Consider the following 22,692-nt stretch of genomic DNA (forward strand, 5'->3'; position numbering starts at 1 on the left):
TTATCTTTTCAGCCCGTAGTTTTGTATTTCTACAACCGTTCATGGAGTTTTCTGTAAGTGTTACCTTTCAACCCCTCATCACCACACTCCCCCTTCCATGCTTCACAGCCAGGATTCTGTATTCTGCTGTAAAGCCGGTCAAACATGCCAGACCACAACAGTTTTTTTTGTGTGTCAAAAAAAGTTTTGTTGTTTTCTTGGATACCGTGCATTTAGGTAAACCAATGCAAGGTCTGAGTTGTACAGATTTCAGTTCTCAGATAAATTTAGAAACATTTTTGTGTAATAAAACTAATTGAAAATCATACTTGAACTCATTGTTTCATTGATCAAAAGTTTTCAAATGTGTGTGGAAGATTACAGATAAACGTTTAGTTTGCTTTTAAGATCAGAATTTAATCTGTTTCTAGTGTTGTCAGTGGAGTGCAACTACCCATGGGAAATAAAAGTGAATCTTTTGACATTAAAGCTATATTACATAGCTATATTACATTCTTCTTGTAAAGGGTGGTTAAAATGGTTTTTTCCACAGTGAAGAATATTTGGAGTTTTATGTGGCAACTTGGTCATGTCTTCCTGTTACTGTTGTCTTTGATTTCCCTTAATGAAAAGACATTTGCAAAATAATAAAAGTGGAAACAGGTCTGATGGAGTGATGAATCCCCTGAGCCCAGAACTTCACCTTTACTGAACCAGTGCTGGGTACTCTGGACAGAGAACGGAATAAAAGGCAGCCAACCTCTGAAGGAGAGATTTGGGAAGTCCTTAAAGAACCTGGAAAACTATTCCTGAAAATTACTAAAAGAAATTACAAACTTGTCAAAGAGGATTCAGACTGAGTTGAAGAATAAAGCTTCTCAGACTAAATATTGACTTTTTAAGTTTATTAGATGTAAACACTCCGTTTTCATATATGTTTGCACGTTTCAATAAATCACTGCAACAATTTTAATTTCTTCCAACATATAAAGAAATGAAGGGAGGCTTAATACTGTTCAACAGTACCTCATCTGGTCTTGCAGATGGTAGTATTTACCTTATTTATTCTTATTATTTTGTAATGTTGCATAATGCTGATCAGAAACGCGGGCTGTGCCTTCATGCGGCTGCAGTGCATCAGTGTGTGCAGACACATTCTGCATGAACGCATGTTGCTTCAGGAGGACGCCTTAGTTTCTGCATCAAAGCAAAACCTGTTCCAGTTACTCTCTATGGTGTTATCAAAAACTGCCGTTTTGGCATCTATGTGCAGATCAGCTTCATACTCACACATGTCATAAATTACATACAAGTCAGATTTCATGAACACAAACGGGGCTTCTGCCCGCTGCCCCCTCGTGAGCGCGCCTTCGTGCGCACGAGCAGTCCTGTTTGTTTGTGTTGAGATATTGGAAATGGCGGAGAGCAGAGACCAAAGCGATAACTTGGTTTAGCAAACGCGAATGCACCGTCATTTATATGCAGAAATCAACCGCAAGTGGTTCTCGGAGTTACTTACGATTCGCTGCTACCGACAGAATACAAGTCGCGCCACGGAGTGAAGGATTTTCGGTGCAAGGTTTGGATTTAGCAAACTGGTCAGCTAGCTAAGCTAACCGAGCTAGCAACCTGGCTTTAGCTAACTTCAAGTCGTGTGCGATTTCAACCACGCAGGCTTGTTTGTCAACATAAGCTGACGTTAAATTGACAACAAGCCAGCTTACATACAACTCTTGCCCAGTTTCCAAGCTAACTTACACGTGTCCAGTACATGGTAGCCACAGCTGACCGCAAAATGATCAATTCACACTAAGTGGATTAAAAAAAAGTGAGACATCTGACTATCCTTGTCGCGACCAAGGAGTAAGTTAAGCTGGTTAGCTTAGTAGCTAACTCGCTTGTTTCTCACACGGTCAAAGCTGCCTTTTGCATGGGAATTAATCACCCAGAACGACAAATTGAAGCAGGATTTTACTGGAAGGATAATTAGCTACAAGCTGAACAGGTAAGAGAAACATCGCCGTAAACGCATGTCATACATGTCAGGATAAATCAGGATTGAAGTGGTCGCTGCAGCTCAGGTTGTGCTGAAGGCCTTAAAACGTGCCTGAATCATTGTTGAGTTTTTCACATAACGGTTCCACATTTCACATTCTCTCCAGATTAGTTTCTATCACGCATTTATCCGCTTTGCATTTTCTCTTTCTTTCTTTTTCCTCCGCCTACGCCGCCTGCCAAAAAAAAAAAAAAAACACACACACACATAAGTGGGAGTTGTTATGGTCTCAAAGTGTCGCAGCTCGTGGAAGTTATACCTGTAACGTGCTACCTGAACGCGAAAAATGAGAGGACAACTTGACCTCTTGGCACGTGACTTCTGACTCATTCTAAGATAAACCATCAGAGTGACTAATTTTCACTGTGTTAATACTGAAAAGTAGTTAAGATGCCCAAAAGGTGGAAGTTTCTTTTAACATCACCCAACTGGTGTCGTGGGCAGAGTTCACCTTATTTGGCCTCATTATTGTTGATAATTGAGATTTTCTTTAAACGTTATATTTGATGAGGAGACACCTTCATGCTTCAGTTTTTGTTTTGTTCTAATCTCCGAGATGTTAACATGGCAATTACTTTGATTAATTCAAATTAAATAGCAACTGCAAGTCTGTATTGTTTTAAATAAAAACTTAAGATCTTTCAAACAATAATCTGATTTACTTATTGTTTCCAAATGATAGAAATTGGGTGAATAACTGTCTTTGTAAAGAGTTGTCTCAGAAACATGAAGACATGTCTCAGATAAGAATCAGTGTTTCTGTTTACAAGCAGAACCACAATCTGCTCATGATCTGATTCCTAAAGTTATCAGGTTATGTAAGTGATCATGTAGACAGCTTAATCTGATTATGCTTAATCAGATAATAGCAGTTATGATTATTAGAAATGTGATCAACACACTTAGATTTCGCCCCAATAGTTCGATGTCTTCTTGCATTTAGACATGTATATCTGATATATTTATTTATTGTTTCGTCTGCACATGTGCAGAAATATTGCATCGCTTCCATATTTTTAATGTCTTCTGTTAAAAGACATGAGTGATGGCATGCAGCAGCTTGAAGTCACAGTATAATCTAACTAAATCATGCACGTGTAGGCTATTTTGTAGGATTATTAGCTCCCACATTAGCAACTAATGCTCAGACTGTGGGAGCTGCCATGTTCAAAAAAAGACCAGATGTTTTGAAAATAACTACTAGTTTGAGTTTTACATCGATAGATGGATAAGTTCTCCAAACGAGATCTGATAATGGCCTGTAGACCAGTTTTTTTTTAGATATCACATTTTAGAAGTGTAGCTGCATCTCATCCAATTATTAAAATGATTTAATTACTCACAGATGTCACATTTTTATGGTCATGTAAACGGGATCAGCGATTTGGCTTTATTTTTCCTATGTTTAGTGTCAGATTGTGCAGAGCCTGCCCTTTCTTTTTTATTGGTGTCACCCCATATAGAGTGAAGGATTTGTAATATTCTAGTCAACATGGGCACTTAATGAATGAAGTTCAATAGCACCAATAACCAAGAGGGGGGAAGAAGGTCCAGTGAAAAGCACAAACTGCAATAGACAATCATCATGATTTTAATAATTGGTTTTATTTACCAAGTGCCTGTGATTTTCATAATGGAGCAAACCAAGAGTTACTTGTATCTCAGATTCTGCCTGAGACTGCCCCAAGTAGCAAGAAAATGCTATAACATGTGGAAACAAAAAGTGGTGGCAGAACCATTTTCAAGCTCAGCGTACACTAAAACAACCTGCTGTGGATGTTTTTAATATACCAACATAGCTTGTGTTGTGGTTGCAGTTCTGTTAAAACATTTGAGTATTCAACGTCAATGTCAACGTCTGAAAGTACCTTTTACTATGTAGAATTCTGTACCACCTGATTGGTTGAAAATACATGAGTATACATGTTCTCAACCATTTTGTTTTAATCTCCATTTCTTATGTTAAATAGTTGTTGTTTTGAAGGCTAACCTGCATGTCCATGGATTTAATTTGAAAATGAGTTGTGTTGCAGCAGGGAAACATCTAAAACCGGTGAGACTGTGGCCCTTAAGGACCGAGTTGTCCATACCTGCTTTACAGCCATTAGCCATGTGGGTCTCACATCAGGTTGTGAGGGTAACTGTATGTTTAATTCTGGGCCCTTTGCTAGCGTAGTTTTTGGTGGAAACCTCATGACAGTTACACTTTTCAAGCTTCACAATTAGCACCAACCAATCAGATCACCTGATTAAAAGTCTGTCTGGTCTCTGATCTGATGCACAAAATTAACAAGTTCCTACCTGGATCAGGTATTTTATTAGGCTAAAAATATACTTGCTTTAATTATGCATCTGCACATTTATCATGGCTGCCTTGCATATTTCATGTTTGTTTATAAACGTCAATTATCCTCAAAAATTATTGGGACACAATTGCAAGCCGTAATACACAAGTAACCAGTGGGGGCATGTAGGGACCAGGTATAAAATCACAGGGTTGACAGCAGTAAAATGACAAGACACGACATGCTTGGTTTTGGCCAGGGATCCTCAGTCCTGGTCCTCGAAGGCCAGTGTTCTGCAGTGTTTAGAACATTCCCTGCTTGATGTCAAGCGCTACACAAGTCTGCTAATTACCCATTGATTTGAGTCAGGTGTGTTGCAGCAGGAAAACTTTTAAAACCTGCAGGACACTGGCCCTCAAAGACCAGGATTGAGGATCCCTGGTTTAGGTCTTACAAGCTATCTACAATACCACTGCTATCATTATTTTTGCCATGATCTCAAAATTAATCAAACACCAACCTTCTTGGCGGACTTCCGGGAAGATGGCGGGCGAGGCGGTTGTGTAGTTGAGAGCTCTCTTATATCGGTCAACTAAAATACCCCACAAAATCTCTAACTCGATTAAAAACAGACAATCTCGTGATGAGTGGAGGTGGAACTCGAAAGGGATGTAAAAAAAGCAAAAAAGAAGTGCTGGAGTCTACTGAAGACGTTAGTGAACATGAGGAGAACATGACTGAGACCACTGAGCGGGAGCACTCGGACGGATGGACCGAAGGGCTAGCCAAAATTAGCAAAGAGATATGCGAACTTTCAACCACCCTCCGGTCAGAGCTACTCGCATTCAAAAACGAGTTAAAAACGGATATAAAACAAGAAATAAATACACTTAGACTTGACATGGATAAAAAATTTACAGAAAACGACAAAGACCTGAAAGAACAAAGAGCAAGGCTAACCGAGGCCCAAGCCCGCATTTCCGAGCTGGAAGACATGAACGAGGATGCCAATGAAGCTATACAGAGAATGTTAACACAGACTCGCAATATGCAGGACAAGCTAACGGATCTAGAAGCAAGATCACGAAGAAATAACATCCGTATCTTCGGGTTACCAGAGGACAGTGAAGGGGACTCGGTAGCAGACTATCTGGACAAAATTTTTAAAAAAGAACTGGATATTCCCGAAGAAGAAGAGCTACAAATACAGCGCGCACATAGAACACCACCGCATAAGCCCAAACCAGGTCAGCCTCCGCGAATGATAGTTGTCAACTTTTTAAAGTTTGAAACGAAAGAAATGCTTTTGAGGAAAGCCTGGCAGAAAAAGATACGTATAGCTGACAGCCCAGTCCAGTTTGACCACGACTATCCCACGGAAATAGTTAAGAAACGACGCACATATTTGGGCATTAAGAAGGTGCTTAAAGAGCGAGGCGTGAGATTCCAAACTCCTTTTACCAGAATACGGATCCACTGGAGCGACGGCGTGAAGAGCTACGACAGTGCCACGGACGCAGCACACGAGATGAGAGCAAGGGGATTCACCGTGAGCATGCCAGGAGACGACAACGGTAACAACCAAGGAGCGGCGGGATGGCAACGTGTGAAGGGAGGCTTGAACAGGGAGACAGCGCAGCGTGCACGGGAGAAACTGCGGGAGTACGAGAGGATACCCGATAACCAGACCAATAACATGACTGATAATTAGAGGTATAAATCTTCGAATAAGCAAGTTTACGTCGAGGACAAGTGAGTAAATGACTTAAAGGATAAGTGCTTTAGTTTTCTTTTTTACCATATAATTTGTGATAGCGAGGTTGATTAAACTGTGGGGATATTTCGTTTCTTAAAACATAAATGCCGACTGAGAGACTTGAATGTAAAGGTGTTGGACATTTCTAGACCTATTTTAATACATTTGTAAGAAGTATAGTGTCTAGGGGCAGGCCCTCGCTCCCAGTGAGGACTACCTGTCCACCCACCAACAGGGGAAGGGGGGTGGTATAGAGTTAACCCCCATGTGGAAGTTCTTAGTTATGTGTTCTTGTTGTTCAGTTAAATGTTTTGTTTTTACCTACATTTGCCTGGGAACGCATGTATCTGTGACTACAAACTATTATGTATAGAACTGTAAAAGTTATCTCATTGAATGTGAATGGACTGAGTACACCTAAAAAGAGAGGGAAGATTATAACAAAACTGAAAAAAGAAAAAATACAATTTGCTTTACTACAAGAAACTCATCTAAATAATCAGGAACACGAAAAACTAAAAAAACTAGGATTTAGGAACACATATTATTCTTCACATACACAGGGACGTAAAAGGGGAGTAGCAATACTTGTTTCCAACTCAACAAATTTTATTTTAGACAAAGAGATTAAGGAAAAGGAAGGGCGATATGTAATAGTAAAGGGTAAGCTTGAGAATCAGATAATTACAATTGTAAATGTTTATGCTCCTCCTGAAAGTGACAAGAAATTCTTTAAATCTATGTTCAATGCTATAGCCAGCGAGGCTGAAGGAATATTGATCTGTGGGGGGGATTTTAATGTAATTCTGAATCATAAACTCGATACAACAAGTACATGGAAAAATAAAATACACTTAGCTAAATTCTTAAAGCTATCACTAGAGGAAATAGGAATGATTGATATATGGAGAACTCTTAACCCATCTAAAAGAGTCTATACACATTACTCTGCGAGCCACGATGTACATTCAAGGATAGATTATTTTTTTGTGAACAAATATGATGGGTATAGAGTGCAGGAATGTAGAATAGGATGTGCAGACATATCAGATCATAATGCTTTATATATGCAAATCAATATTAATAGCCGAAAAAGACAGACATTATGGAGGTTAAATGTGGGAATCTTGAATAACGATTCAGTGGTAGAAGATACTAAAAAGGATATTAAACAATACATTGAACAGAACAGCAATGGAGAGGTAGATCCAACGATAGTGTGGGATGCGCTAAAGACGGTTGTTCGGGGGGGGCTAATAGCGAAGTCAGCATGGCTTAAAAAACAAAAAATGCAAAAGTATGAAGATTGCTCTGGAAGGTTAAAGGAACTTGAGCAACAATTTTTGAAAACAAAAAAAAAGGAAATACATAAGCAGATTCAAGAAACTAAGAAAAAAATTAATGATATTTTAGTGGATGATATGGAAAAAAAACATGTGTTTTATAAACAGAGTTACTACGAATTGGGTCCTAGATCCACAAAACTTCTTGCAAAAAGAATTAAAAAACAGCAAGCGTTAAATACAATAGATCGAATTAAAGAACCTGACACTAACAAATTAACCCATAACCCGGAAAATATTGAAAAAGTATTTCAGGACTTTTATAGCAAACTATATACACAACCCCCTTCAGCAAGTGAAGAGGAGATGAGAAGTTTCTTACAACAACTAGATCTACCAACGATTGGATTATACCAAAATGACACATTAACAGCAGACATTACAGAGGATGAGATATTAAAAGTGATAAAGTCGCTAAAAAATAATAAATCACCTGGAAGCGACGGCTTTCCAGCAGAATGGTATAAAATCTTTAAGGAAGAACTTGTACCAGCCCTTCACAAATCACTAAATTGGACTCTTAAGAAAAATAAAATGCCACCTTCCTGGTCAGAAGCAATAATTTCAGTTATTCCAAAACCAGGCAAAGACAAGGAGAGTTGTGCAAATTACAGGCCGATCTCAGTATTAAATTTAGATTATAAAATTTTTACCTCCATCATCTCTAAAAGACTAAATTTATTCTTATCAGAAATAATTGACGAAGATCAAACAGGGTTTATACAAGCAAGGCAAACACATGATAATATTCGGAGAACCCTTCACATAACAGAGAGGGCACAACGAGAAAATAAAAGTACCTTAATATTGAGCATAGATGCTGAAAAAGCGTTTGACTGCGTTAATTGGAAATTTTTATATCTAATACTGGAGAGAATGGGTTTTAATAGCAAATCAGTAGAGATTATTAAAACAATATATAATGAACCCACAGCCAGAATCAAGATAAATGGTAGTTTGACTGGAAAATTTAACTTACAGAGATCGACGAGGCAGGGGTGCTGCCTCTCACCAAGCCTTTTTGCAATTTTCATCGAGCCCCTGGCTCAGGCATTACGACAAAACCAAGAAATTAAAGGAGTGTCAATAAACGGAGTGGAGCATAAAATTGGGCTTTTTGCTGATGATGTTGTGGCCTTCCTTGAACATCCGAATACATCACTTCCTAAACTGATGGAGCTGCTTGAAACGTATGGTTACCTATCAGGATACAAGATAAACATATCTAAAACTCAAATACTTAAATTCAACTATAATCCTTCTAAAGAAATTGAAAAAATATACAAATTTAACTGGAAAATGAAATCTTTGAAATATTTAGGGATAGAAGTGACACATGATTTTTCGGATCTAAATAATAAAAACTATACTAAAGTACAAGAGGAGATACAAAAAGATATAGAAAGATGGAATACTCTTCCATTAGACTTCAGTTCAAGGATTGAGATTGTAAAAATGAACATCTTACCAAGGTTCTTGTTCTTATTCCAAGCACTACCAGTAGAGGTCACTCCAACCCAATTTATAACATGGGACAGGATCATTTCAAGGTTTATTTGGGGGGGGAAGAGACCCAGAGTAAGATATGAAACACTCCAGCTGCCCAAAGAAAAGGGGGGGATGTCATTACCAAAATTAAAAGAATATTATTACGCCTCACAGTTAAAATATGTATATTATTGGTGTAAATCAGACTATTGTGGGAAGTGGAAAGCTATTGAAACAAGAATATTAAAACAGCCTATTCAAAGTGTAATTGGTGATAGGGAAATGTTTGAAAAGAATAAAGTTCATTTAGACCCCATAACCAAACACACACTAACAACATGGTTTAAAATAATCAAGATACATAAAATCTGGAAAAATGCATTAAAATTGAAATGGATAGCATATGATAGCAATTTTAAACCTACTATGCATGATCACAGTTATACTTCTTGGACATCTAAAGGTATTACAGCTTGGTGTGTGTTGGAAAAAAATGGGCAGCTGGAGAGTTTTCAACATTTAGTACAAAAATATGAACTAGGGAAACATGACTTTTTTCGATATCTTCAAATGAGAAACTACTATAGAACAGAAATACAGATGAACCCCTCCGTGGAAGAGAATGGTGTTATCCAAATTATAACTAAAGCTTATGGAGATAGTAATCTTAGAATAATTACAGCATTGTATAAAGCCTTGACAAGCATGAATAACAATACAACAAAAGCTGTAAAAAATAAATGGGAAAAAGAACTAAACATAAATATTGAGGATGAAGAATGGCAAAGTATGTGGAAGCTTCACCATACAACAACCAGTTCTCGGACGTGGAGGGAGTTTGCCTGGAAGAATCTAATTAGATTTTTTATTACACCAAAATTGAAAAGCAAACAGCTAAAGGTACAACAGAAATGTTGGAGAGGTTGTGGAGATATTGATGTGGACCATTCACATATTTTTTGGAATTGTCCAAAAATTCACATATTTTGGAAGATGATCTGTGACGTCTTGTATACTATGCTTGGATATAAAATCCCATTAAGACCGGGGTTACTTTATTTATGTAATTTTTCAGATGGCATTCATGAAAGTGATAGATATTTGGTTAAGGTGTTGTTATTAGCAGCTAAGAAAGCAATAACAAGGAACTGGGGCACGGTGGACACGCCATCAAAGGACCAATGGATCGCAATAATAGAGGACATATACTTAATGGAAAAACTGACGCACAGGTTGAAACTACAAGAAACACTATTGGACAAAAAATGGAAAAAATGGTCAATCTATATGAGCACATGATGTAAAGTGTAAGCTTACCCAGGCGGATGTGTTTTTGTTTTGTTTTTTTTTTTTTTTTTTTGTTTTGTGTTTTTTGTTTGTTCAAATGTACTATATTTTGAAAATCTCAATAAAAATTAAGTGATAAAAAAAAAAAAACACCAACCTTCTTTGTTTGCCCTCATGTTTATTGTTTTGTTAACAACTTACAATTTCAGGAACTCCGTCCTTTCTGAGTTCTCTAATTCACCCCCTAAGGAGGGGTGCCCAGCTCTGGTCCTCAAGGGCCACAATCCTGCAGGTTTTTGATGTGTCCCTGCTCCAAAACCACTTGACTCAAATTGATGAGTCATTGTGCAAAACTTAATAGGCTGTTGGATCGATTTCATTTGAGTCAGGTGTGTTGAAGCAGGAAACATTGGACAGCGGCCCTCGAGGACCGACTTTGGGCACCCCTGCCCTGGTGGAATCCTCTGGTAACAAGTAAAGTACAAAAGCAAGTATTTGTAAATGCGATGGTTAAAAAGCAAACATATCCCCGGCTTTATTGTAAACACAATAATCTGCCAGGCTGTGTAATGTAAAGACAGTGTTTATACTCCCCATCTTTACTAGACACTTTCTTTCTCTCCATGTTGCAGGAATTTAAGGAAAAGCGATTGATCAACATTGAGTAGCTTCCCACACACTTCAACAGTCAGAGTTAAGTCCAGTCAATTTAGTTGTCAGTCGTCATTGTAGGCACGGGGTGGGGGTCTACACAGCAGACTGATATAAATTATCAAACTGTCTTCAGACATGAGATTGAAGAAAATACAAAATAGCTGCAACCAAACAAAACTTATGATGCGAATCATTTTAAATGAGAGAGACTCTCATTTAGCTGCAGATGATCAAACTGCATCCATGGAGTGGGTAACTGTAGATGAAAAATCTAATTAGAAATTGATTCAGTTTTTTTTTATATATATATATACTTTCATTTTTTAAAATGATTTCAATCCCACATGTTAATGCATAGAGCAACTTTCTGCTTTGTTTTTGCTTTGGTTTGTGAAGCGATAGTAGGTAATCTGTTTGTGTAGTATGTGTAGTATTGGTGATGAAACTTTGTGTTTTTCTAAGTCAGAGCACCGTAGCTGGGCCTCACTGAGCTAAGATGTGTCCCAGATAAGAGCACGTGTGCCTCAGTCATTCAGTTCAAAGTTTGTGACGCTGCTGGTTGCAGTGGCTGTTTGTAAACAACAAAACCAAAGATTATGAAAGGAAACTGAAAATGTGCATGCTGGTTTGCTTCAGTATTGAAAACAAACTGGAAAAAAGATAAGAGGAGAAATATCATGACTGATAATTATACTTTATTTGGTACATAGACTGAGATAAAAATGAAAATCCAGTTTTAGGTTTTGTTATAGTGAGTATTTGACATGTGCTGGTAGATAAGACACTTGATGATTACATGTGATATTAGAAAGCTGTCTTGTACATTTAATGCTTTTTCCTTTAGTTGGGATTCATTTTATGATCTCAAGACTTAAACTGTGAGGTCTACTTAAAGATGAGCCTCATTTGTGGCAGATTGTTAGGAGTGAAAGCCTCGTGCTTGCTGAGCGGTGTGTCTGTGTGGAGAATGAGCAGCCATTTTAGCACTCAGCAGAGCTGCAGCCTGACACTGTCACTGCTTTCCTCTGCAGGAGATGTTCATGCTGTATGTTTTAAAGCCTCCAGGATACACACAGTCAGTCTGAGAAAATGTCACCCTTTACTTTTCCTTAGAGGAAGTAATTTCCCCCAATGACTGCTGTGAGATCCCAGAGGGTCACCTGACACGTTGGCTGGCGAAATGACATCTGACTGACAAATGTCAGTGTTTGCCGTTACACTGGTATGGATCTACTTTTTAACGATTTATATTTATGTTTTATTAGTGGTTTTTTGAATGTGCTGGTTTTTATTAATTGCTTAGGCTCTTAAAATATTTTGTTTTCATCATAATTTTAAATAAAAGTGACTTTTTGCTGCTTTTTTGTTTACACTCCACTCTTTCAGTGTTTCTCAATCCAGATCCTCAGGACCCAGTGCCCTGCATGTCTTAGATGTGTTCCTACTCCAACACACCTGACTTAGATTAATGAACTTCCTCATCAAGTTCTTTGCAAGCCTGTTAATGAGCTATTCATTTAATTCAGATGTGTTACATTAAGTTTACCTCTAAAACATGCAGGACAGTGAGTCCTGAGGACCAGGGTTGAGAAACTGCTTTAGATGGATGATTGAATAGCATACCTGAATACTCCTCTTGGCTTATTTTTGGACTGGGTTGCAGCACTGGCCTCTGCCTTGCAAATAGGAATGTTCCTGACTTGGCAGCAGCGGGACATGTTACTCAAAGAACAACAAACTATCTCAGTCTTGTAGAGGAAAGTGATGTTCTCATCTGTATGCGTCATCCAGATCTGTATTGTTTAATTTAAAATCCTGAATGTGTTGTAACCAGTAACCCTTTCTACAAGAATTATAACGTGTACTACCTCATCTGTTTGGACAACATCCCGTTCATCTAGTTGTCATTATTACTTTCTAAATGGAACCATCTTTATTTCTGTGCACATAAAGACCAAACTGTCCTTTATATCGAAACCATGGTCAACCAGAACCATATCATCTGGAAAGGTTTCTGCAGAAGTCTGTTATTTTCTATGATGTGTTTATCACTCCCTCAAAGTCTTGAAACATTAGATGAAAATCTGTTATTATGATAGCTGCTGCCACAGCCAAATACACACAACTTGGTGAAAAGATTAAATATTTGTCAGAAATTTTGAATGAGACATAAAAATGTGACGACCACTCCTGAACTGGTGTTAACAGAAGGCTGGTTCCCTCAACGTTGCGGGTCAGCCCCACAGCTCTGTTCATGGTGATATCTGTACACATTCTCTATAACTACTTGAGGTAATTCCTTATCCTGGCTAAAGTGAAATAAGGGGGAAGGTGTTGTGTTTGTTTTTTTTAAGTTAGCATTTAGAAACCTGATCAAAACAAGAGAATTGGAGGAACAATTCCTGTTCGTCAAGGCTAAATATGACAGAATTAGGAATAGTTTTGTTTTTTCTTATTGTTTTCTGAGAGTCCCCATACGCGTCCCTGAAGGATTATTGTGTTTGTTGACCATTTCAAAACTGCAAATGTATTATAATCCAATTTGATCCTCAGAATTGAAATCAGAGTTACTAGTGTTCAAATGGGCCCCATCTCAAGGCACAACAAAAGACAAAGCCCATGAAAGAGTTCTCCAGTCAAGATAAGTTTAGTGACACTCTTAGAGTTGTTTGGTCACTGTTGGTCAGCCAGCAAATGTTGGAGCTTTCTCATGTGGAAATTTACCCTTGGACCAGTCCAGTGGGAGTGTAGTACCCAATGGTGACTGAGGTCCAGGAGGGAGATTTGGCTGCAGGAAGTTCGTCCCTCAATGGCAACCTTTCTACCTTACCTATTCTTGGGCACAATTATACCAACAATAGAAAAAGAAGCAAACCCTCCACCATGTTTGACCAATTAGACCAGTTGTGTTTTTAGAAGGAAGGATCTTTAAAGACAAACTAAAATGTCTTTCAGACGAAGATGGATGGATGGCTAGCTAGCTAGCTTTATTCATCCCTGAGGGGAAGTGAAGTTGATGAGAATCTCGCGTTTCATCACAGCTCAAAGCTGCTCTGTTGGATTGAGATCTCATTTTCATGTTCAAGAAAGCAGTTGGAGATGATCTGAGCTTTGTGTCATGGTGAATTATCCTGCTGGAAGTAGCATCAGAAGATGCTACTCTGTGGTCATAAAGAGATGGACATGGTCAGCAACAATACTCAGGTAGGCTGTGCTGGTTAAACCAGGCCACGTTGGTTTAAACAGTGGCCAAGAAAATATCCCCCACATTTTTACACCAGTGGCATCTTGAAATGTTGACACAAGGCAGGGTGGATCCATGTTTTCATGTTGTTGCCACCAAATTCTGAGCGAACCACCAGACTAGGGAACACTTCTCCATCTTTTATTGTCCAGTGTTGGTGAGTGTGTGTGAATTGTAGCCTAAGTTTCCTGTTCTTAGCTGACAGGAGGCACCCGGTGTGGCCTTCTGCTGCTGTAGCCCATCTGCTTCAAGTTGTGTGTTAAGATGCTATTCTGGAACCAGTTGTTTGAATTACTGTTACCTTTCTATCATCTCACTCAGAACCAGTCTGCCCATTCTCCTCTGACATCAATGAGAAATGTTGGTTCAGACAACTGCTGTTCACTACAAATTTTTTATTTTGCAGACCAGTCTGTGTAAATTCTAGAGATGGTTGTGTGGAAATCCCAGTACCACATATTTGTTGAACCGGTGGACCCGGTAAAGTAGCAGATCACTGCATAATATAGTAGATAAGTCTGAATCCCTTAATTAACACAGGAAATGTTGTGGCACATTTCCGTCTTGCCAAGTAAATCTGACCTCAGACATACATTTTAGGTATTTCTTGTTATGGTTGGAGAAAACAAAGTACTGTTGGAAAATCAGTCATTTTTACATAAATACCTGACCTTAAACTTTTCTCCTGTTGGTTATTGTACAAACTTTTTTCAACTGCCCAAAAGCAAAGGCTCTGCCTGATATGAAGTCAGGATATGGTCTATTTTGTTGCAATCACATTGTATTCATAATTATATTGAGTTAGAATATAGTGGTGAGGGAACGGTTATATTTAAAGAAGAGAGAGAGAGAGCTTAAGTTTCATCAACCCACAGCTTGTGGTTTTTTGTTTGTTGACACGGGTATATGAGGGAAAATTATATATCTTCATGTCGTTTTCATTTAATCAAGTTGTGATGTCTTTATTTCTGGTTAAGTTTCAACATGCAGCCTGGGGGGTCCTGGTTTTCATCAGTCCTGACAGCTTATCATCACAAATCAGTGCAAGCAGAAATAATAAGCTCAAGTGTTAAAAACCACGTCTGATATTAAGCGGTGCAGCAGCTCTGGTTTGTGCAGAGCTGCAACAAATAGGCTCTGGGTGTTTATGTGCAGCACTGCCTGCTGTGGTTTGTTCCTCAACAGAAACTCTGAGTCCATGTTGGGCAGCAGAGGCCCGCATTTGTACATGCATACTTCCCGTCTTTAAAGTGGGGAGACGAGAAGTGTCGGCTCTTTGCTGCTTGCTCACATTCTTGCCTGTGGGAAAAAGTATGTGCAGTATAACCGAGAATTTGTAAGTGTTTAGTGGAAATGGAGGCAAGAAGAAAGGTAAAGAAAAACATAAAACGTCATGCATAGGAAACAGTTGATATAGCAAGTGAAAACAGGAGAGGAGTGCTGCGAGTTAACAGTCAGCACCAGATGGCCCAGATTTTCTGAACAAGGTCAAGCCACAACAAATAAGTTTTGCCATCAGTGTGTGGATCTTAGTCTGTCATCAGAGGTAAATAGTCCTCTGGTAATTGAACATTTGTCTCTGTTCAGGAGTAGTTGAGGTGTGAACAGTGTGTCATGAAGGAGGAAACTCCTTTTGTCAAGTTGCATTAATGAGTCCAAAAAGCTTGATTTTTAAATGCATGGATGATTATTCTGAACTTTAGTTGCACTCAGAATATCTATTTCTGCCCTTAATAATTCTTAAACAAGATTTTGAATTGGAAATGCAAATGTAGTTATGTACAGCTGCAAATATTCTTACTTTTGAGGGTGTATTTTTTATTTTTGAGTGACATAGCTTGGTATGTTGGCCTACAGAAAGGCAAGTGAATCAGATCAACACATCATTATTTTCATCTTCCAAATGTTTGCATATGGGTTTGAAATGTGGTGCAGGATTTCAGGAATCATGCATAATATCAAAGGATTGATAATACAGGAGATTCCTGCACACTTTCACAGGGATATAATTTAATGAGGTTCATGGTTTTAGGCAAAACTCAGCCTGCGCAGCAGCTTTCTTCCGCAGAGTTGTCGTAAACACATCAGTATCGGGTTTGAAGGGTGTGAACTTGGAGGCGTATTAACTTTTTGTTTCCTCTGTATTTCAACTGTGCGGGTCTTTGTTGGCATCAGTGGTAGCTCTCCTGTGTCATGGATACAAAGGCAGTGAAGTAAACATTAGAGGAGATGAGACGAAGAAGACTTTTTTTTAACCTGTCACAGCAGATGAGGCATGAAAGATCTGCTGTTCAGGTCGGTGAACATCTGGGATTTTAGATACAGTGATGTAGGTTAGTCATATTTAAAGTTTCTGTTCTTTTTTTATTATTATTTATTTAAAGAGGTTTCCCTGCTAATGAATAGAAAAGGTAAACAAGTAACTTAGACTAGTAGCTAACATAAAATAACTTAAAGTATGGCCACGTTAGTGAAGAAGCTGAAGACAGGGTATGGCATTATGTGAAAAGCACAAAGCACACACTGATGTGTTTCCTTTTTTCTTTTCAAATCTACCTGGTCTTCCACTTTCCCTCCTGTATGTTGTTCATTCTGCCGGCCTTTTCTAAAAAACTCTCTTGTGCAGGTGCAGATTGTATGTCCTGGATGGCGATTAGAAGTTGACTTTGTGGTGCGTTCAAGTGCTGATTTATTTGTTCAGACTCTGGCAATTCAAGATCTAGTAGAGGGTCCCTTGTTGACGCTGCGTCTTCACCTCAGTTTGGTTTTAAAGTCTAAAAAAGGAGAGCTGGAGGGGAAAATTACATCACATAAAGCAATCTGAGGCAAGAAGAAGATGCCGTTGTTTAGTGTGATCCAAAAGGCTGCTCTCATGCCTTGTTTCTTTCTATCTGGGAATTATTTTCTTCCTCACTGTTTGATGGCTTAGTACTTTGAAAAGAAAGTATTTCTAACAATCCATAATTTATTTCCCATACCTTTCATTAATCAAAATGAATGAGATACTTGTTACTGAATGTTTACTTATGCTATTATATTTACCATTATTAAAAAACAAAACTAACAGGTAAAGAAAAATGTGCCTGTAGCAGCATCCTTGTAGTAAATTAAGACACAGACTTGTTCTGAATCATTAAAGAAAATAACAGAATTCTTGCCAACATCTTTCAGATTAACCATTAATCTGTGATAAAGTGCAGTTGGTATAAGATTCTGTGGCAATGTGGCATGCATCCTATATTTGAGTTCCCTAACCTGCTTTCTTAAATTATTTCGTGACTTATCTCCTCCTTTAAAATGAAGCAGGACATTTTTTAATATAATTTAGCCATAAAACATGAGCCATTCCCATTGGGGAAGAATTTTCTCCCCTATTCAAATGATGACCACCGTCTGATTCTTCTATTCTACTCTTTGGGAATTGGGACTGTAGTAATCTGGAAGAGTCTGGGTGATCCTTTCTTTTTAAAGATTATGCTCATTAAACATTAATTAAACATTTGTTTGCAATTAGGACTAAATGGTCTCAAGTTTTTTTTAATTTAATCCTGTTTCTAGATAAGGCCAATTCACATTAATGATATTTAATTTAGTGAGATATTGCCAAGGTAAAATGTAAAAGGTAGAGTGAAAAGAAAGCCCCTAAATGCCCTATACTGGCAAAATACTGGAAACCAGTGCATGCTTAGCATATTTGCTTGAATAAATGATTAATATACCAAGAAATAAATTAGAAAATAATGTCATCAATCAGAGCTGACAAATGCATGTATAGCCATCATTTATGGATGCATACAATCGTATGAAGTTTGGAAAAAATCTGGACAATTCTGATTTTTAGGAGCAATTATTGGTCAGAAATCATTCATTCTGATTCCCTTAAAGGTTATAATGCCGACATAATTACATTATTGTGTTAACATCTGCAAAACCAGACCTCTTTATTATAAGATGACTGGCCTGACTGTCATTAAATGCTTCAATGTTAGAATGTAAACATACCAGACCTCTAAAATATTTACTTTCACATCGGCCTTGTGGTTGATAAGACGGCAGTTGACCTTTTTGCATCTGTACATATCATCACATAGGCCTTGTAGTTATTATAAGCATTGATAGATGAGGCATAAAGACCGTCACACTGTACCAAAACAAGCCGACATTAGCAGGCCCACCAAACCGAGCTGGGGTTTCAACAAACTTGATAAAGGACAGGACGGAGCATCGTCTGAAATGCAAAGTAAATAAAGGACTGTGTTAGATGCAGCCTTTATGGTTGATTGGATTGTTTTATCCAATTTGACTTGTTGCTAAAGAACAAGGAAGCTTCTCCTCTGTCTGTGTAGCTTATGTAGGTTAACATCTGACGATGAAGAATAAATCTTTGTGAATGTCTTCTGATGCCGGCACTGGGAGGACACAGTGGAAGTGAGAGGCATACATCAGCTGTGACGTTTGATGGGTTGCTGTGGTTTCCACATGTGTATTCAGGATGACAACGCATGCAGGGTTTTGTCAAGGTTGGAAAAAAAATTCCTTTATATTCCAGCACGTATTGAAAGCGAGTCCTTTCAAAGCGTTCAGCATCATCTCTTTGAAAGGATTGTTTGTTTTTTACTCTGTTGCATAAAATGTCATCAATGCATAAAACAATTTTTTTTCTAAATAACTGCGTATATGTTCTGAATGAAAAATGTCAGGAGGTCAAGGGAATGTGGAGAAAGTTAGAAAAAGGCATTCATGCTGCCGAGTGTATTCTTTTATGGTAAAAATAGATATTAAGGGACTTTTGCAACTCTTTGCCTTCAGATATTGAAAGATTTTTTAGTAAGATCAGAATGAGGTGAGGTCTAATTACAGTTTATTTTTTAACTCACTTTTTTTATTCATTTATTTTTTTTTATTATTTTGTTATACATTTTATATATGTGTATATATATATACATTTTATATATGTGTATATATATATATATATATATATATATATATATATATATATATATATATATGTATGTGTGTGTACCTGTGTCTGCAAGAGGCTGCAGTTTATGCTTATTGTTATTTATTATTTGAGTTCTTCATCAGAAGAAATTACAAGTCCTGCAGATTGGAATAAATACTCGAGCAAAATGTGTACGGTTCTGGTATGAAAAAGGTCCTATATGGCCAAAAAATGTTTTAAAATAGTTTTTAAGGTGTAGAACATGTTATGCCAAAAATCAGTGCAGATTGATGCAGCAGCAGGAAATACCTGAATATTACACAATTATTTATATTTAAATGCCCTATTTTATGCCCCTTTATTTGGCTGTCATGATAACCTGATTTTTAACAGATTATCATACAAATAATTTTGACCACTGCTTTTTGAACTCCTGTAATGCTATAAGTAGATATTGAATGTAATCTTTGTGAAGACTAACAGCCATCTGTTTAAAATTAATAGATGAAAATAAGACAAAGTCCTCTGTCCTTTTACATTTTTTATTTTTGTTACTATATGACGTTGTCTTGGTTTAAACACCCTAGAAAACATTTTGAACCGGGAGCAGGGGAAACTGTTTGAGGGGGAGCAGCTTTTTCGTCGCTGCACTGCTAGATAGGGATGAGGAGTCTGTCTGTTTTCTAAGATCTGTCTTTCAGCTCCAAAACATGTCTTCATTTAGTATCATTCAAAGCTTCTGTTTAAGCCTATTGTACCAACATATAAATCATTCATAATTGCTAATCAGTTTTTTTATTCAGTGTTTTCATAAAAGCCTTACATGATTTTTTTATTTAAAAAATAGCTACTTTAGCTGCTAGCTAGTTTATCCACTGTTTCCTGATGCACTTGTTTAAATCTGACTCCCCATCTCTCTCTCTCACTGTAAAACTGTTCTGCCCTCCCTCCTTTCTTTCGCATGATGGTATGATCCTAGTCTTTCCTTGCATGTGATTGGCTGCATGATGTGTCAGTCAAAATAAAGTCCTGTCCCTTCTGAAGTTTCAGTTTTCCCCACCAGGAGTCAGCTCTTCCAGCTCTTTCTGCTCTCTGAGTCGTCTCATTTGTGAGCTACCGCTTAACATGCACGCACAGAGCACCAGTGTTACTGGAGGTGCTGAGTGGTGAAAAATGGACGGTGAAAGCAAAGCCGCTGTAGACATTGAAGTTAAACATGATGACACAAGAACACCTTTGGGAACTAAAAACGAGCTGCATGTTGTGTTTGAAGATACTTCGGTTTTAACGGTTTACTGCAGTTGCTGTCAATCTAAAGTTTTCAACAGAGGCGACAACACGAGCAAGTTGTTACACCACCTCCAAAACATGCTTTGGTTTACCAAGAATGTGTTAAACTAGAAGCAGCACCCTCCACATGCGGGAAAATGGGAAAAAGAAAAAAGGAAACCCAAGTCCAATGCCACTTCTAGACATGTTTACTAGAGGTACTGACTGATTTTTCAGATAAGTTCTGCGGAGAACTCGAGGCTCAGATCAAGACACTGTGGACATGTTGTGTGGACAGCGGAATAGGCAATCTACTTCTGGAATTCTCTCATTCAGTGGTTAATGTGGTTAACACCCCATCATAAATGATAACCAAAAACTCTGTCAAATAGTGTGTAATCAGCCTAACATTTAAAAAAAAACATCCGTCAATTGACCATACTGCTTTTTCCAGTACCTGTCCCAGCTGCTATCAGGCAATGGGCAGGTTCACCAGTCCATCACAGTCCAACACAGAAGGACAAACATCCACTCATGCGCTTGAAAATCAATGTTTTGTGTTATCTTTTGTCTAGTTGACTACACAGCTGTGACCACAACAATCCAAAGATATTACAATTACATGAGTAAATGTTAGTTGTGAACAGTCCAGTTCAGTATTTGAACTAAAAACTTTGGGGGAAAAAAAATGCACTGAAATGCTGTCCTGCCACAGTGGACTCGTTTCATTTAGTCACAAGCTGCAGGTTTGGATTTAAAACTAGATGTGAACAGAAACTGCATAAATGAAAAGATGTGCATAATGTTAGTTTATATTTACGTTTCATGTTTGTACTTTTAAGAAAAGTTACCTTTAATACAACATTTTGGCATTTGTAGATGCTGTATATGAACAAATCTGTATAATGAAACTATTAAAATAATGGAAGAAGACTCGTTTAGATATATTTAATGTCCTCACAGTCTTGTAAACGGATATTTGGATTATTGCTGCTGTAAGTTAATCTGCTGCGTTTTACAGGACTCCTGATTCAGTTTTCTCCCAGCTGCCGGCGACTCGCTGCCTCTCATAATTAACAACATAATTAGTGTTAGTACTGGAGAAAGATGACTTTGTAAACTGATGTTCGTTCTCAGTATGTTGACAGACTGTTGTGATTATGAGACGTGAAGCTGTGGAAGTTGACAGAGTAGTGTGTGAGGATTTCACTGCATTCAGTCTGTTCCCACCTGCTGGGTAGCTAAATAGCCAGCTGTTGGCTGCTGTGCAGCGGATGTCATGTCAGCAGTCCCAAAAATCAGGGGCAGACGAATCCGTGCAGTATCTGTTTGAAAGTTGAGGTGTGTGCTGTAATGAAGCATGAGCGCTAACGTGTGTGAAGCAAATAGTATACCTAATACCGACAGCCTCATGGTTGAAGTGTTAGCCTTTTATTTGTGGCTAAATCTTATTGGTTAGCAACATCACAGTCAGAATCTGTTAGAGAGGAGGGTATAGACGACTCTGGACAAATACCAGAAATCCCTCTGCCATTACTGCAGTAGGATTTCTGTGCATGTCAAAGAGAATTGTGATAATTTTTAATGATGTCAAGGAAATCCTGAGGTACTGAGGTAGAAATTTTCAGTTGTGGAAAAACACTGAATGTGAAGAACTAGGGCTGGGCGATTAATCGTTAAAATCGATAAATCGAATTTTCCTTTTTTGGTGATTTATTTTTATGAAAATCTGGATTTTTTTTCCATAGTTAGCTAGCAGCAAACTTAGCCCTCCCTCCTCACCAGAACGGTGTTTGTCCGACAGATGTTCAGTGAAGTGACCCTTCTCTCACGCCTGGGATTTAGCTGTGCGTATAACTGCAGTTAGAAATGTTGCTCACTAAGAGATGCAGAAGTCAACTTCAGCCCACAAACCCTAGTTAAGAGACAACCTTCATCAGGGGAATTATTCCTGCAGTGGATCCTGTTTGATAAGGATCCAGATGGAAAGAGATCACGGATGTAGTTGTGTTGCGTATTTCTATGTAAGATATGAAGTTGTTTATATGGTGGAAAAGTAATGACATAATATGCTAAATTTTTGCTGGCATTCATTTATATAAATAAATAAATGTTTATTTATGTTTTGTAAAAGAAAAGAAAAAATAGATTAAAAACCGAAAATCGGATTCGGTTCTAAAAAAATCGCGATTTTTATTTTATTCCATATCGCCCAGCCCAATGAAGAACACAGATCTTTAATTAATATTTTCCAACGCACACTCCCTGTCTGTTGGTGGCAGTATGTCATCCCAACAGCGACCAGCACAGTAAACTTTTTGGTAACGGTTGTCAGTCACTAAATTGTACGTATCCATGTTGCCGTCAAACTTAATGTGCCGCAGTGGGC

General features: G+C 38.0%; 1 protein-coding gene across 1 annotated transcript in view; it reads left to right on the forward strand.

Moving 5' to 3' along the window:
- The first annotated feature begins 1,337 nt into the window (after positions 1-1,337).
- The window catches only part of ncoa1 (nuclear receptor coactivator 1), a 57,769-nt gene continuing 36,414 nt past the window's right edge, over positions 1,338-22,692 (forward strand). Inside the window, exon 1 of the mRNA XM_041975018.1 lies at positions 1,338-1,984. The gene's annotated coding sequence lies outside the window, so the exon portion shown is untranslated. The remainder of the gene's footprint in view (positions 1,985-22,692) is intronic.

The sequence above is a fragment of the Melanotaenia boesemani genome, chromosome 22, assembly GCF_017639745.1.
Source record: "Melanotaenia boesemani isolate fMelBoe1 chromosome 22, fMelBoe1.pri, whole genome shotgun sequence".
Classification (NCBI taxonomy): domain Eukaryota; kingdom Metazoa; phylum Chordata; class Actinopteri; order Atheriniformes; family Melanotaeniidae; genus Melanotaenia; species Melanotaenia boesemani.